Genomic DNA, 16,430 nt, shown 5'->3' on the forward strand with positions numbered 1-16,430 from the left:
TAACTCTCTGAGGGGGAAACTACAATGCCCAGAATTCTTTGAGAGAAAGATTGTGCTGCGATTGTGCTTTAGAAATATAGCATATACACAGGCAGAGTTCTTCTAATTTTGGTGTGTCGGAAATTAGTCTGCTCCCCACTTTCAGTATTTTAACTGTGTCCTCTACCCCCAGGGGAAATTCTTGCTGACATACATGATTGACTGGTATCCCTCTAACATTATCTTAGTTTTCTGTTCTGTTTTCCATTTTCAGGAGAGGGGATTGGCACTTTAGTGGTCAAAATAGAAAGCACCCATTCCTAAGAGAGAGGAAGCCACAGGGTTTGGGGAAACCCAAGGTTTGCAGAAATAGAAAAAGTGAAAACCGTTTTAAGAAGGGGGGAAACCCTGAAGGAGGGGGGAACTCCAAAAACAGCCTAGTGGGGACTGTCTGCTGAGGGGACTAAGGAACAGAAACTAGGTGGGAGGGGGACTGCAATGTTGTACCCTGAAGAGGGGCATTTCTTGACTATAAATATTTAGACCACATTGCTCAGTATTTTATTTTGATTCTGGGTTTTTATTGGTGATACTGACAACATATAATATTTGTTTTATTTGTATCTTTGCCTTGCGATTTTGTTTTATCTTACATTGTAAACCACTTAGATATTTTTCAACAATGTATATTGAGTGGCCTATAGATGATTAATTGATTGATTAAATAAATAAATAAATAGCACCCCCACCCACCCACCAATCATTTTAAAAATACAGAAAGGGCTAAATATTGTTATGTTCCTATACCTCATCATCTGACCTATATGGTAGCCTTTGTTTCCTTCTGTCGTTCTACAAGCTTTCGTCCAAGAAATGGGTGCAATCTGTTTGTTTAAGTGTCTTCTTCTTCTTCTTCTTCTTCTTCTTCTTCTTCTTCTTCTTCTTCTTCTTCTTCTTCTTCATTCTATTTAGTCCCAGAGAAGGCAGGGGAGAAGAGCAAGGGAATAGGGCCAGTGGGGGAATGGGGCAGAAGGCACATTGCTTGGTCTGACAACTCTTGATGGCCCAAGGACCACAATTTGGGAACCTTTGTCCTGGATTAGAGCCCCACATTGGGCAAAATATTCCTAAATTGCAGGGGGTTGGACCAGAGGATCCCTGGGGTCCATAGCTGTCAACGTTTCCCTTTTTTTAAGGGAAATTCCCTTATTCCGAATAGGATTCCTCGCAAGAAAAGGGAAAAGTTGACAGCTATGTTGGGGTCCCTTCAAACTCTACATTTCTAGAACGTACATTGCCTTGACACATTTTAAATATGAGGCACCTGAGGAATATAGATTAGTCATAATAAATAAATAATGGGAAACACGGGTGTTCTGCTTCTGTTTTCTCAGTAGCTCATGTATCGTGACTCCGTTTCCCTCTCTTACCCTTCCACCACCTCCTTTTTGGTGAGGATCAGAGCCCAGCGGAAGTGACACGACTCGCTTTTCCTCCTAAGGCACTGACGTAGCAGCTTCTTCCCCCTCCATTACACCTCCACCACAGTTAGTCTTGTCCTTGTACATTTTTGGCTGTGGAAAACACTAGCTCCACCGAGCTCACTCAAATGATCTCACCTGCAAGCGCCTCTGGACACATGAGCAAGCGCTCAAGGAAGACTACCTCTGAATCACCATTCGGAGATAAACTTGAGAGTAGCAGGAGGACTCAGGGGCCGCCTCCTGCTGCCACTCTGACTGAAAAATACTTGGGAACTCTGCAATGTGACGCTTCCTGCAAGCCCTGAGCCTGAGGCAAATGTCTGCATTGCCCAATGGGTGATCCAATAAAGGCTTTCCCTGATCAGATCCTTCTCAGTATGTTGGCAGGGGCAAATTCTCCTACCAATATTCCCACAGTCCTTTTTTGCATCTCTTTTCCTTGCCTGTTGCAAGGGACAGCAGAATTGCCACTCTGCCTTATACCTCTGTTAGGGCAGTGGTTCTCGAACTTTTTTCCTCTGGGCCACACTATTAAAAGGAAAAAACGCCAAATTCCATGCCACACCCAATTTTGTATTGATAAGAATACAAAATGTGACAGCTGCATATTCCTGCATTTGCAAGGGATTGGAATAGATGATCCTCAACTCTACAATCCCATGAAAAGCTCCGCTCATATATTATACAGAGATTGGAAGTTTAATGTTTTCCTCCTCTCCGCCCCTTCCACATTTCCCCTAAATTTCTCTCTCCCACCCTCTTTCCCCCTCAACCCCCATATGAACTACAGCAAAAAAAAATTGTCTCTAAGGGACAGCAATCAAATTGTATGAAGGATGCTACGATTTAAAAACAGAGGCACAGAATGTACTTTTGTTACTTATGGAAAATATTTCACTAAAACCCCCGAATATAATTTTACCGTAATTGGGCATCCTATATAAACTACAGTGGACACTCGGGTTGCGAATGTGATCCGTGTGGTATGCATGTTCGCAACCTGCAGCATTTGCAACCCGTGTCTGTGCACATGCGGGTTGCGATTCGGTGCTTCTGCGCATGCGCAAAGTGAGCTTTAGCGATTCTGCGCATGCGCGGCCGCCGAAACCTGGAAGTAACCCATTCCTGTACTTCTGGGTTTTAGCAGTCCACAACCCGAAAAAATGCAACCTGAAGCGTCTGTAACCCAAGGTATGACTGTACTGTAAACAAATACAAGCAGTTGATTGTCCATTACTTCACTGCAATCGAATACTGTAAGATATTCCACAGAGCCCCAACCCCTGCTGTATAGGTAACACTTTATCTCCAATCTCCTCCTTACTTTCATGATAGTGGTATTTGTCAGCCAGGGGAGAAATGAATCCTACATCGTACATTAACTTCATAGCAGTCAGGAGGAAACCTAATCTAGTCAAACTTCTCCTGCTGGCTGCCTTCTAAAACTGCAGGCATCTCTTATTACTAGGATTGATTTATCTTGTACTTCACTGCTATTTTTCTCTCTCCATTGCAACAAGCTGGTCGTTATTATTGTCTCACCAGAGTGGTACATGCTCTGGTTATCTTCCAATGCGCTCTACACAGGGCTACCTTTGAAGGTGACTCGGAAACTACAATTAATCCAGAATGCGGCTGCCAGACTGGTGACTGGGAGCAGCCGCCGGGACCATATAACACCAGCCTTAAAGCATCTACACTGGCTCCCAGTACATTTCCAAGCACAATTCAAGGTGTTGGTGCTGACCTTGAAAGCCCTAAACGGCCTCAGCCCAGTATACCTGGAGGAGCGTCTCCACCCCCGTCATTCAGCCCGGACACTGAGGTCCATCTCCGAGGGCCTTCTGGCAGTTCCCACATTGCGAGAGGTGAGGTTACAGGGAACCAGGCAGAGGGCCTTCTCGGTAGTGGCACCCGCCCTGTGGAATGCCCTCCCATCAGATGTCAAGGAGATAAACAGCTAGGTGATTTTTAAAAGGCATCCGAAGGCAGCTTTTAGTGTTTAATGCTGTACTGCATTTTTACTGGGTTTTTTTGCTGGGAGCCACCCAGAATGGTTGGAGCAACCCAGTTAGAAAGGTGGCATATAAATAAATAACAACAATAATTATTATTCCCATTTTAAAGATTCATGTTTGCCAGGATTTCATTGAATTTTTGGAAATGTGTGAGGGGGAAACTGCCTAGGATTCTCTAGGGAGGCCGTGTGCTTTAAATCTGGGTTGCCTTCCCCACTCACCCTGACTTCTTGAGCAAGTCACTAGCCCTCCTTTCAGCCTCAATTTGGGCATCTTTAAAATGGGAATAATCATCAGAAGCTGGAGGCTGCAACATAGCATTCACTGCAGCGTGAGAATTGATTCAGTTCAGGATTAGGGGCTGGCCCAGGGCATTTTGGCACCTGAGGTGAACCCCTAAATAGTGCCCTGGCCAGGGAAGCAGGGGTGAACGTGAGGGAAGATCTGCTTCAGGAACAAGGAGGGAAGAAAGGTCGACATTAGGATCTGCTGTCCTGGTGAATCCGGCCCCCTGAGGCGGTCGCTTCCCCTGAGCCTCATGGGTGGCCGGCCCTGTGCAGGATACTCCATTGAGTCCTCTCTCCCACTATCCACGTCATTATCTAGCGTTCCACTGAACTCAGTAGAATTTTTAACTTTTGAGGAACCGTGCCTAGGGCAGTGTTGCAAAAAAACCCCAGGAAGATGCTTGAGTCATCCTCAGGTCTGAGATTTATGCTGATTGCACAAGCAAAACATTTAACCCCTACAGCGAAACAATAAGATTAACTTTTTTAAAAAAGGATTAAAAAAATATGATCCGCTCTGTCTGAAGTGCTATAGACAGTCTCCACCTCATTCTGCTGCCTCTGTAGGCATAGGCAAATGTTAGGCACACCCCATCTCCAAAGAAATTAAGAGAGACGAGAGAGATCCGATCACAGTCTTGTGGTTAACCCTGCCAAAAAAAAAAAAACCCAAACCATTTCCTTGATCAAAAAATCCGTCAGTGCGTTTTGCTGTTGGTGGTTCGAGCCCACCCGGGGACGGCTGTGTGCAGAATTCCTGCATTGCAGGGGCTTGGACTAGATGACCCTTGGGATCCCTTCCAACTCTCCAATTCTATGGAAATCCTTCTCGCTCTTGGTTTTTTTTTTTTTTTTTTGGTGGGGGCGGGGGCGGTGAAACACAGACGAAAACAACAAAACTCCCTCCTGCTCTGATCTCTGCTTCTCAGCGCTGCTCTCTCCTTCCTCCCCCGCCTCCCCCTCCCCGTAGGTAGAGAGATTCCGAGCTAGGATTGGTGGAGGAATTCTGGGGGGGCGGAGCCCAAGGACCCGGGAGAAGGGGGCGTGTGCGCTACTAGTACGCTCGCGGCTGGCAGAACGATCAGTTTTGCAGCTGCAGAAAGGCGCGCCGGGTGTTGCGCTGCTAGATTGATAGATTTAAGTTCATATTTATTTTAGCTCCATAATTTAGACGGGGGGTGGGTGGGTGTTGTTAGGAGGTCGCGCAGAGCAGCACCGGTGCGCGGGGCTGCTTGGACCTCGGGCGAAGGATCTCGCGCAGAGGTTGGATCTTGTGGAAGGCTGCGCTTGGTGAAGTTTTCCTCTCTGAGCCTCCGAGTTCATCTCTGCAGTGGAAACCCGCGCTTTGGAGCCCAGAAGAGACACGGGAAGATTTGCACAGAGGCGACAGAAACTGGAGAAAACTTGTAGCCTATATCCGGAGATCCTCTGAGCCAGGTAAAAAGACGCGCGTGCGTGGGAACGAGCGTTTCCGTGTCTGTGAATGCATTCGGGTTGATGTAGCGTCGTCTGAGCGCAGCAGCGATGTGGACCGTGTTGTACGCTTGACTCGTGAAGTTCCACCGATTTCTGCCGTGTTTCCTTTTCCCAAAGTGTGGTTTTTTTAGCATTGGGGCCACCCATGAAATTTACCTCCCTTGCTTCCAACAGCTTGTTGTCTTTTATATTTCGCGGACTTGTGCGGAGGACCAGATCCTGCGTGCTATAAAACGCTTCCTCGGGAGTAGACCCACCGTGGGTTATTAGTATTTTAGTGACGCGCTATATTGAGTGGAACGTGGGAGGGCCCCTTCTTTGGAAATCAGTGTAACTTAACAGCGAAGTGCTTTGCGCTACTGAGCCAAGGAGATTGTAAAGAGAAGGTGGGAAATCGGGAGCGTGGTTTTCAACCTATATGGCCACGTTCCCGGGTCACATAAACCAGTTTATTTGCTCTTGAAACTAGTTTGACGCAGGGGTAGCCTTGGATAACTTAGGGGTGCGCGCACATTATAATTTTAAGCGCAGTACTCTTGGCTTAAGTGACACATGGATCGCTAAGTTGCATTGTTTACGTTTCTTTTTTGTAAAAAAAAATATTTAAGGGGGTCATCAGTATTTTCTTTTGTCTCTTGAATTCAGGATTCCCCTTTTGTTAATTTCCATGCTGCGTAAAAAGACGAGCAATGCATTTCTTCCCATATATAGGCTGACTTCCTAGGGCTCTTTTTTTTGTAAACAAGAGAGGAATTCCAAAATACTCTTCTCGGTAGTAGAGGGTGCATGGAGACGACTTGCTTTGAGGGGTCAGGGTATACCTTTCAAGAGGGCAGCTCCTTTGAACAGAACTGAATAACTCGACAGATAGATTGATGGGATTTTATAGGGCAGATCCATTCCCTGCACATTTAATGCACAGGACTCTCTTGTGGAGAAACTTGGGAACTGTAGTTTCCCCCTGCCAGAGCTACAATTCCCAGCATCCTTAACAGACTGCAGTGCCCAGGATTCTTTTAGGAGAAGTCACAGGCTTCAAATGTGTTTTAAAGTGTTGTTCAGTAATTGGAGTTAATGTCAAAAGGTGAGAGAATGGGTGATTTCAGCTAGGTCCTCTATTCAAAGGGCTTTGTAAACAGTAAACTGATACTGAGCTACACTGAAATGCATCCACTGTGTACTTTAAGCTGTTTGCTTGTCAGTCAGTGAGACTGGTGTAGACTTGTTTGCAACCTAGTGATGTAACGGTGCATGGGTGCTCTTTTGTGAGACACCCCCTCCACAGGTATGCCCCTTTAAAGACGGTACAGTAAAAGTGATTTTTCTTAATCAATGCAGGCATTCTGGCTTTAATACTGTTTCACGCCTCTCCAATCTCTGAGCTGTGTGAAAGTCTGGGGGTCTAGGCACTTTCCCAGGGTTCACATTAAGGCACAACAGAGACTGTGTTGTCTTTATGATATATGGTCCATTTACCTACCCTGAACCTATGATGGAGGGGTTTGCGCTACCAAAGGTTCTTGCTTCTCCCAAGCTGTAGCCAGGGATCTGAAAAGACCTGAAACTGAAATCCTAAAAAACTCCACATTCTTTTGGTCTCTGCCCACTTGGGCACAGAGTCCTCACTTTCTTAATGGCTCATCACCTTGCCTTTGTTAACAACGCATACTCATTATCAGCCTGGCTCTTCCAGCAATTGAATTGCTCTGGAAATTCAGGGGGCTTGATTCAATTCTGACCCTTTAATGGTTCCCGGAATTTAGGGGAGTCTGTCCCCCCCAAAAAAACTATAGCACTACTAAGTCATCTTGCTGAACTCTGGCCCCTTCAGTTTTTGCTTAATATCTAGCCTGATGAAGAGTTCTGCTGGACTGAGAAGATTGCTTGGTGCTTTGTGGCATTTTGGGTATAATACCCGGGACCTTGGAATTTTCCAGATAAAAATGGCAGGTTAACCCTTTAGCTATGCATGCTAATGTAACCTAACCTGTCCTCCTCCGCAGATCTTATTTAGTAGGTCTTTCTCTGCTAAAAGCTTATTTATTTGGCATTCTGAGAATTGGTAAATAGAGCCCCATGCCATTGTTTCTGCTCTGATATGACTAGTGAGTCCCTGCCCCACTATGTCACTGTGGCAACGTGATCACAAAACATACTGTATTCACTAGGAAGTAAGTTCGACTGGTTTAAGAAAATGCAACCTAAGCCCTTCTAACCAGCTCCTCTGCTGTTAATGTTTGCTCATCTTTGTTTAAAAAGCTTGAAATCAGAATTGGAGGACTTCATGGCGGACAGGAACCATAGAACCATAGAATTGTAGAGTTGGAAAGGGTCATCCAGCCCAACCCCCAGCTATGCAAGAATCCAAACTGTGACAGATGGCCATCCAGCCTCTGCTTATAAGCCTCAAAGGAAGGAAAGTCCACCACCTCCCAAGGGAGTCTGTTCTACTGTTGAACAGTGCTTGCCATCGGAGAGTCATTCCTGATGTTTAGTCAGAATCTCCTTTCTTGTAACTTGAAGCCATTGGTTTGAGTCCTACCCTCCAGAGCAGGAGACAAGCTTGCTCCATCCTCCATGTGACAGCCCTTGAGATATTTGAAGATGGCTATCCTGTCTCCTCTCAGTCTCTTCTTTCCCAGGCTAAACATGCCCAGCTCCCTCAACCATTCCTCATAGGGCTTGGCTTCCAGACCCTTGATCATCTTGGTTGCCCTCTTCTGCCCACGTTCCAGCTTGTCAACATCCTTCTTAAATGGTGGTGCCCAGAAGTGGACACGAGATGTCAACTGTGGAATTTGCCCTTTCAATCATAGCTACCTGTCATACCTTGATTAAGCAGAGGGCGCTTTGGGACAATAGCCAATGAAGTCTCTGTTCTCCTATCCTGGAACTGAAGCCACGAGGTTATGTAGATCAGCCATACCAGAGTTAGAACCCTCCTTGTCAAGGGTGGGGCGCCAGTGGCTCGGCAGGTGCTGTTTGAATCCATTAGCTACAGCCAACAGGAGCAGTAGGCTGGGGTGATACAACCTGTAGTCTAACAACATATAGAGAACCACAGGTTTAGACAGGATTGTAAGTTTTTAGATGCAACGACAGCAGCAAGAATATTATTGGCACAAAAATGGAAGGAAGAAGAACTACCGACGAAAGAAGAATGGAGGATGAAGTTGATGGACTATGCAGAATTAGATAAATTAACAGGAAGGATTTGAAACCTGCGGGATCAGTGATTCTTAGAAGACTGGAGCAAATATATGAACTATTTGAAAAGCAGTTGTGATGAACAGATTACGCTAGTAGGACTGCAAGAAGTTTTGTAAGGTGGATTATTTGAAATATTGCAAGAAAGACTATGAAGAGAATTATTTGTTAAGGACAGTTAAATGTAATCTAGAAACTAAGAAATGCATAATAAGGGATAAAGAACGGAAAATCATCAGAGGTGTTGATGGAAGTCTAAAAATATTGTATAAGATGAGAAGTTATGTCATATGACTGTTGGAACTGATATGTTAAAAAAATCAATAAAAATGTATGTATGTATGTGTGTGTATATATATAAAGAGAACCACGGGTTCCTCCTCCCCAGGAGCTCCCAACGGGCTGTCCACTTTAATGAAGCTGGTGTGTGGCACAAGCAAAGAACAGGGCAAATCGAGGAGAACTGAAACCTTATCATTCAGAGCTGAAGCTTACAGGAGCGGCAGACCTTTAAAAATGTCTTGTCTGGCTGGTCTACTTCCTCCTCCGTTGGGAGATCTGTGCTGTTCTCTTCCCCCCTCGTTTCTGCACTAACGGGTTTGTTTTGGCTCGCCTTGCCAAGCCTGGAGACACGGAAACACCCTCCCACAGTGCGGCTGAGTGTTGCTAAGCCCTCTAAATTTAGGACCGGGCGAGATGCGGAACAGAGAAAGGGAAGGCAGGGAGAAGATCTGGAGTTTGGTAGGGCAGCTGCCTTGTTTTGATCATAAGATCTGGCAAGTAAGACTCGGGTGTCAACCGGTGACTCGTCTCTTCCTCCCCAAACATAGTGTGGAATGAATTCTGTATGCTAGGGATGGAAACCCTGATAATGCCTCTTCGTTGCCTGGGTGGAGCATGGGGTATGCGTGTCAAAACTAGACTACTGTACATTTCTGTTTGTGGTTCCACCCACTCTGGCTCTGCCCAATGCTCACTTGTATGTGGCCCTTGGAAAGTGGTTCAGAAGGGAATGTGGCCCTCAGTCTGGAAAAGGTTCCCCAACCCGGTTTTATGGCTGTGTGATATGGTTGTTGTTGCTGTTGTTGTTGTTGATGATAATAATTTATTATTTATATCCCGCCCATCTGACTGGGTTTCCCCAGCTGCTCTGGGTGGCTTCCAACAAAATATTATAGTACAATAGTCTGTCAAACATTAAAAGCTTCCCTAAACAGGGCTGCCTTCAAATGTCTTCTAAAAGTCTGGTAGTTATTTTTCTCTTTGACATCTGGTGGGAGGGCGTTCCACAGGGCGGGTGCCACTACCAAGAAGGCCCTCTGCCTGGTTCCCTGTAACTTGGCTTCTCGCAGCAAGGGAACCGCCAGAAGGTCCTCAGCACTGGACCTCAGTGTCCGGGCAGAACAATAGGGGTGGAGACGCTCCTTCAGGTATACTGGACTGAGGCGAACTTGTATTGCAATTATTATTCTGTGGGGAAGGTTGCAAGCAATCTTTCCAAAGATGGCTTAACACAGGGATAGTATTTGCCCCCATAGAAACTAGCTCCTGGAAGGAGGTGGAAAAAATAAACCGTGTGAGAGAGCATCAGACAGGGGGAAAGAGTTTGAATCTTTACACCTGGTTAATGCTGAATAGAGCATAGCTGGGAAGGTCTTGTTAACATCTGACCTGGTTTAGAGATGGGAGGTGGCAAGTGGACCTGCAACAAAATGTTGCAGTATTGAGTACAGCCACATGAGGGATGGGCAAGCTTGCTTTCTCCTGCTCTGGAGGCTAGAACCCAAATCAATGGATTCAAGTTAGAAGAAAGGAGATTATGTGCAAGCCCGGCAAAAACCTTCAAGAAGGACTGTTGAGCTGTGTGACTTGGGAATGTGGGAAGGGTGATTCCCTATCTCTGTGCCATTATGAAGAACAGAAACTCATCTGCCAAATGTGTTTCTAATAGGTACCGTAGATGGTTTTATGCTTTCTCTTGGGCTGCGGTCTTCAGATGATTTTCTCTGGAATTGTTTGTGTTGTCTGTGTGGGAGCACTTGGATCTGTTAACTGATGAGGCACACCTGAAAAGCACCCAGTCAGGGCAGTTCTTCCAGTAACACCTGTTGCAGCCTTCTTTCTGGTGCTGTCCAAGGCCTGGGGGAACTCTGCTAGCCAAGGCAGGTGTCCGCCGTTCCTGCCTCTCCTCCGCCAGTGCAGAGAAAAACTTTGCAGAAAATAATATTGCTGGAAACATTCATGGCAGGCAGCGAATGCTTTTACTCATGATCCCGGACGACTGATAGGTGGCATCTTTCATGATTTGATGCCTTTGAGAGCCTTATTCTCTCAAAGGCATCCATTGGATGTCCCTGGGTTCAACTGTAACGAGATACAGAATGTTCTCCCTGGTTACTTTTCCCTGATTCTGTTAAATTTACATTAAGAGTTACTGCACTATCTCTGATTTGGATTTGATCTACCGCAGCCTTGGCCAAAAAAGGCCGCTACCAGGTAATGTGATGATATGGACAAGAATACAAACAACCGCAAGTCATTATTGTATTGTTGTGAGTTGTGAAATGGAACCTCACACAAGCAAAAAATGTACAGTGGTACCTCGGGTTAAGTACTTAATTCATTCTGGAGGTCAGTACTTAACCTGAAACTGTTCTTAACCTGAAGCACCACTTTAGCTAATGGGGCCTCCTGCTGCCGCCGCGCCGCCGGAGCACAATTTCTGTTCTTATCCTGAAGCAAAGTTCTTAACCTGAGGTAATATTTCTGGGTTAGCGGAGTGTGTAACCTGAAGCGTATGTAACCCGAGGTACCACTGTATTGTCCTTTGCCACCCTGGTGCCCTCCAGCTGTTTTGGACTAGAGAATGGGAGTTCTAGTCTGAAACATCTGGAGGGCGCCAGGTTGACAAAGTCTGCTCTTAGTGTACTTGGAGGTGTGTGTTTGTATGTGTGTGTCTAGCCTAATGTCAAAATACTCAGAGTGAAGCCAAGTTCCCGAGACATATTGCAAGATAACAGAGTGACTCAGAGCTGCTTTCCTCGCTCTGTAGAGTTTTGTTTTCCAAGTGCCCCATAAAGCGTGTGGGTGTGCATGCCTTAAGTCTGTCTGAATAAGAGGTTAAAAGTTAAAGTCTCTTAATCATCCCAAAAGCATTCCCCTCTGTAACATTTTCTTGCAAGCTGTACACGAGATAAAGAGTCCCCTTTTCATTCCCATCTACTGTGTCTTAATGTGTACTTGGAAGATCCCACTTAATCTGTTGACTTTGTAGGTGTGATGATTTGAGAGGCTGAGACTTTGATCCAAGGGTTTGGAGTCAAGTTCCATCTTCTGCTCAACTGGAGAATTGCTGGCTGATGAAATAACCCATCTGCTGAAGGCTAGCCATCCTGAAACCAGTTCTTCTTTCTCCTGCTTTTGATCAAGTCTTATATTGGAAGAAATTAGCATCGCTGCAATTGGATTAGATTTCACCAGACAAGAAAGTCCTGAGGCTGCATGCATTTCTTCAGATCCTGAACTCTGTGCTTTTTCGTCGAAACCCATCTTGTGGCTAATTGATATATTTTCACATGTCTGTGTCAAGCATCTTAGCTGTACACCTCTACAAATTGTAATCTTGTGAACAGCAAGCACGCAGGGAGGAGGGTTGAACTTTCATATAGAGTCGTACCTTGGAAGTTGAGCAGAATCTGTTCCAGAAGTCAGTTTGACTTCCGAAACCTTCAACTTCCAAAGCGCGGCTTCTGATTGGCTCCAGGGAGCCCGTCAGATGTTTGGCTTCCGAAAAAACGTTTGAAAACCAGAACACACACTTCCGGGAGCCAGAACCTTCGACTCCCAAGGCGTTTGGGAGCTGAGGTACGACTATTTGCAAATGTGGATATGTGCATTTAGTTAGGAGGGAGCCACAATTGGTGGCAGATCCTCAATAAGTGTATTTTAAACGGCCAACTTGGATCAGTGTCGCATTTCTCCTCAGCTTCTGCACTTCATCAGCAGAACCAAGAGGTGCAAATTTTGCAAGCTTATCTGAGGCAAACTGCAGTGCCTTAGTCTGATTTCGTGGGATGGCATAGAGGAAGGAAATAGGAGAAGTGGCAGAAAAAGAGAAGTTTCCTTTCCCACTGTTGATTCTGCCCACATTCAGTTTGAACTTCTTTCGAATGGGGCCTTCAAGAGAAAATTGTTCTCCTTCCCCTAATCTAAGGCATGGGTAGGCAAACTAAGGCCAGTGGGCCAGATCCGGTCCAATCATCTTCTAAATCCGGCCCACGGACGATCCGGGAATCAGCGTCTTTTTACATGAGTGGAATGTGTGCTTTTATTTAAAATGCATCTCTGGGTTATTTGTGGGGCATAGGAATTCATTCATTCATTTCCACCCCCAAATATAGTCCGCCCCCCCACAAGGTCTGAGGGACACGGGACCGGCCCCCTGCTGAAAAAGTTTGCTGACCCCTGATCTAAGGTATCAACAACGAGCACTTCTGAAAATGTTACCAGGCCAGCTTCAATCCTGGATAAACCAAATTTATTAAAAAGGAAATAACCTTGAGATCCTTGTACTCCCTAGCATTAAATACAGTCATACCTTGGGTTAAATGTGCTTCAGGCTGAGTGTTTTCAGGTTACGCTTCATGGTGACCCGGAAGTAACGGAATGCGTTACTTCCGTGTTTCACCGCTCGCGCATGTGCAGAAGCGGCGAATCATGACCCACGCACGCGCAGTCACAGGTTGCATTCTACTCAGGATGTAAATGGGGCTCTGGAACAGATCCCGTTCGCATCCAGAGGTACCACTGTATCTACACATCTTAGTAATTTAATTTTTTTTAAAATGATATACCTGACACATAAATCTGCTCACAGGTTCACCTAGCCCAGCACAGTCTTATTGGGAACAGCACCAGGGTCCTCAGGCCTCTTTCTGAGCCTTGCTATCCAAAATCCTTGAAACCAAGTCTGCTCCTTCTGCAGGTTCTCAAGTGTGGCCATTCCCAACGTGGTGCCCTCTAGACAGCTGTCCTGACTGGGGCTGATGTGAGCTGCAGTTCAAAACATCTGGAGGGCACCAGCTTGGGGAAAGCTGCTCTGGCACTTGTTCACCATTTGGGTTCACACACCCAAGGCTAAGGAAGCACCAGCCCCAGGATTAGTTTGATCTGTGAGGCTGAAAACTAGAACGGTGTGCTATACTTGAGCATGGGCCGCTGCCCAGCAGCCCCTCCTTCCCGTACTCCAGCTGCTTGGTTGTATATAATGACATAGAAAAGCAGCTTTTTGCCTCAAACGATCTCCTGCCGCACAGGGGAAGTTTTATTGCAGGCTTTGGCTGGGGCCTAAGTCCATCGTGCATCCCTTTCAGATTAATTCACTCCATAAATCTCTCTGCAACCGAATGGGCCAGAGGTGGAATTCTCCCAGGGTCCTTGGCGGAATTGTCATGCCATTATTGTCCTCCTAATTCACGCTAAGCAAGCTGGTTGGATCTTGGGTCCTGAAACGCATAAGCTGTGCCTTTTGTTTTGTTAAAAAGAGGGGTAGGGGGTGCGTTTAGAGGAAGCTCGGCTGGTTTAAGCCCGGCTTTGAAGAAAACATGCAGAGAGAAGGGAGAAAAAAGAAGCGTCAGAAAAAAGATCAAAGAGAAACTGGTCTTTAAAAGGCTGGTGCCACTTAAGGACAACGTGGTAGTCGTAGTGTAGCACCTCTTCCTCCCCAAGGACACCGCTGTGGGTTAAACCACTGAGCCTAGGACTTGCCGATCTGAAGGTCGGCGGTTCGAATCCCCGCGATGGGGTGAGCTCCCGTTGCTTAGTCCCTGCTCCTGCCAACCTAGCAGTTTGAAAGCACGTCAAAGTGCAAGTAGATAAATGGGTACCGCTCCGGCGGGAAGGTAAACGGCATTTCCATGCGCTGCTCTGGTTCGCCAGAAGCGGCTTTGTCATGCTGGCCACATGACCCAGAAGTTGTACGCCGGCTCCCTCGTCCAATAAAGCGAGATGAGCGCCGCAACCCCAGAGTCGGTCACGACTGAACCTAATGGTCAGGGGTCCCTTTACCTATTGGCCCTTTGCAACCAAGGGAAGATGCCCAGGTGCCAAGATGGTGTCGGACATCTCCACCATCTGGAGGTGCATGCCTGGGGATCCTTGGATCTTGACCGTTTTCCCATGCTAGCAATACAACCTGTAGAATTCTAGCCACTATATTTGATCTGCATGATCAGAATGAATTTCAGGAACCAAAAGGTTGTATTGGAAAATGCAACTCTCAAGTCTTCCGGCCCCAAAGTGTGGCATTCCGTTTGGCAACTGTAACAACCCTGTTTTAAGGAGCCCTGGTTTAAGGACCTAGCTCATATATCTTGAGTTTCAAACATTGCCCCCTGATCTGCTCTGGAGGATCCCTCAACTCCACAGAGCAGACTGGGGAGGGGCCTAAGGGAGCCAGAGAGGGGAGCAAGGAGAAGTCACATTACACAGCTGTATATTCATGCATTGCAGGTGGGGTGGACTGGATGAAACTCAGGGTCCCTCCCAGTTCTGTGAATCTACGAGCAAATGCCTTTTCTCTCATGGGCGGGCACAACTGGAGATTGCACAGTGTGTTTCGTTCTGTCAAGAATTTGCCAACAAAAGCTGAATTCTTGGATGATTTAAATCTATGAGAACCTTGTTCTCTGCATGAATGCCTGTTGAAATCCCATGGAGCCCATTCTCCCCTTATCGCCCCCCCCGCCCCCGGTACTGTTTGCATTAGATGAGGCCATCGACAGGTGGCCTATATTTATCCTCTTCACACTTTTATATCGGCTCTGACATTTGGACAATGCATCGTGCATCTCATTCAGTAAACTGGCCCGAGCGAGCGGTGCATTCCGAATGAACGACCAGCATCCCTCGCCTTCCACTCCAATGTACAAGCAGACACAGAAGTGATGCCTTATTGAATTAAATTGGTGGGCCAGGCCGTGTCAGTGCCATTGCAGTAGCTGGCTGCTGGCGGGAAAATAAACCTCACGCTCCTACAGAAGTAAGCATCCAGGCATCCTTATCCAGCAAAGAACAATTGGGCTACACAGGAAGCCAGCTTGTATATGTTGATGAGCATATCTTGATGCCCACTTAGGAACATAGGAAGCTGCCTTATATGAAGGCCTCATGCAGACTTGCGCTTGTCCCTATGCCTAGAAGCACAGATCTGAGCACAAGCCTGCATGCACTTTAGCGATAAGCTGGTGCAAATGTCAATCCGGAGGAAAAACCAGTTGACATTTGCTCCGATTCAGTGGTAAAGACTGGATTTCTCCAGGGGAAAGCAGTAGGGGAAGTGGAAGTCTGGAGGAGCCCCAAGTCAGGTTATCAGTCCATCTAGTTCAGGGGTCAGCAAACTTTTTCAGTAGGGGGCCGGTCCACTGTCCCTCAGAACTTGTGGGGGGCCAGACTATATTTGGGGGGGGGGAAATAAATGAGCGAATTCCTATGCCCCACAAATAAGGCAGAGATGCATTTTAAATAAAAGTACATATTCTACTCATGTAAAAACACCAGGCAGGCCCCACAAATAACTCAGAGATGCATTTTAAATAAAGACACATTCCACTCACGTAAAAACATGCCGATTCCTGGACCATCTGTGGGTTCGGATTTAGAAGGCAATTGGGCTGGATCCGGCCCCTGGGCCTTAGTTTGCCTACCCATGATCTAGTTCAATATTGACAGGTAACATCTCTGCAGGGTTTCAGGAAGGGAGTCTCTCCCAGCCCTGCCTGGAGATACCGGGGATTGAACCTGCGAACTTCCACATGCAGAGCAGATGCTCTGCCACTGAGCCGTGGTCCTTCCCCTTGCATGGTGATATTCCTCTTGGCTCCAATGGAACAGAGTGGCTCAGTCAGTAGAGCATGAGGCTCTAACATCTCAGGGTCGTGGGTCCAAGCCCCACCTTGGACAAAAGATTCCTGCATCCCAGG

General features: G+C 46.5%; 1 protein-coding gene across 2 annotated transcripts in view; it reads left to right on the forward strand.

Annotated features, from left to right (window-relative positions):
• Window positions 1–16,430, forward strand: part of RASGEF1B (RasGEF domain family member 1B) — a 256,907-nt gene that overhangs the window by 207,798 nt on the left and 32,679 nt on the right. The window contains exon 1 of one of the 2 annotated variants that reach the window (XM_081207142.1): window positions 4,860–5,205. The exons of the other annotated variant lie outside the window; for it this stretch is intronic. The gene's annotated coding sequence lies outside the window, so the exon portion shown is untranslated. Of the gene's footprint in view, window positions 1–4,859; window positions 5,206–16,430 lie in introns of those variants that run through there. 2 annotated transcript variants of the gene reach the window in all.

Source organism: Podarcis bocagei, assembly GCF_964188305.1.
Source record: "Podarcis bocagei genome assembly, chromosome: 9".
In the NCBI taxonomy this organism is placed as follows: domain Eukaryota; kingdom Metazoa; phylum Chordata; class Lepidosauria; order Squamata; family Lacertidae; genus Podarcis; species Podarcis bocagei.